The sequence below is a fragment of the Asparagus officinalis genome, chromosome 3 (assembly GCF_001876935.1).
Source record: "Asparagus officinalis chromosome 3, Aspof.V1, whole genome shotgun sequence".
Lineage (NCBI taxonomy): Eukaryota > Viridiplantae > Streptophyta > Magnoliopsida > Asparagales > Asparagaceae > Asparagus > Asparagus officinalis.
This window is the reverse complement of record NC_033796.1, coordinates 80,051,198-80,052,219: the sequence shown is the minus strand read 5'-3', so window position 1 is coordinate 80,052,219 and position 1,022 is coordinate 80,051,198.

Here is a 1,022-nt window from a genome sequence, read left to right as displayed (position 1 = left end):
ACGGTCACGAACAGGCAGGTTATTACCTAAGTCGGACCTTGGTAGGCGTCGAGTCTCGATATCCGATGATCGAGAGAGAATGCCTCGCATTGGTATTCGCGATGCAAAAGATGCGGTATTATTTGGTTGGGCAGACGATTTACGTCATTTCCAATGTTAATCCAGTACGGGTGTTTATGACGCAACCGGCCTCTATGAAACCCAAAATCTTTTTCACCACCAAAATCCCTCACTGATCAATTCCAATTGACAGTGGGTCCACTAAAAGTGTCTTTCTGGCCCTCTTGATTCTTTCCATGAACAAGAGGTCCGCTTTCATTGCGGAGTCCCCTTTCGATAAACGAAAGAACTCCCTTCTCCTTCTTTTTGGTTAAGCCCTCTCATGGCTATAACCGAAGTTGAAGTTTCACTTCGATAAACGAAGAACTCTTTTTTCAGTTTAGATAACCGATCCTATAAAAGGTAGGTTTATCTAGATTTTTCCAGATTCTCGGAGTGGAGATCCCACTCCTAGTTTCTTCTGCACTGGAAATAGAATATAAAATTCTTCCTTTCCAGGATCAAGGAATAGAATATAAAATTCTTCCTTCCTTGTTTTTCGGGTTTGCCTTCACCTTAAAAGAAGACCGGGAAATAGAATATAAAATTCTTCCTTTCCCGCACCAATCTTTCCAAAATTTGTCAATTTATGATTCATCCTAGGAAGTTTATCCCGAATCCTAAGCAGGGATAAGTCTGCGCCTAACACGCGCTGCCGGTTTAGTCTTTTTCCGTAGAAAAAGACACCAGAGTTCGATTCTGGGGTATTCTATCCTAAAACCTAAGTAAGGATAAGTATGCGCCTAACACGCGCTTCCGGTTAGTTCTTAACCGTTAAAAAGAACACCCATCCACATATTCAACATTGTGGCAGGTTGTTATTAATAACACCAAAATCCATGCCTTACACGCATGGGGAATTTCATCCTGAATCCTAAGAAAGGATATGCCGACGCCTAACACGCGTCGCCGGTTTAGTCTTT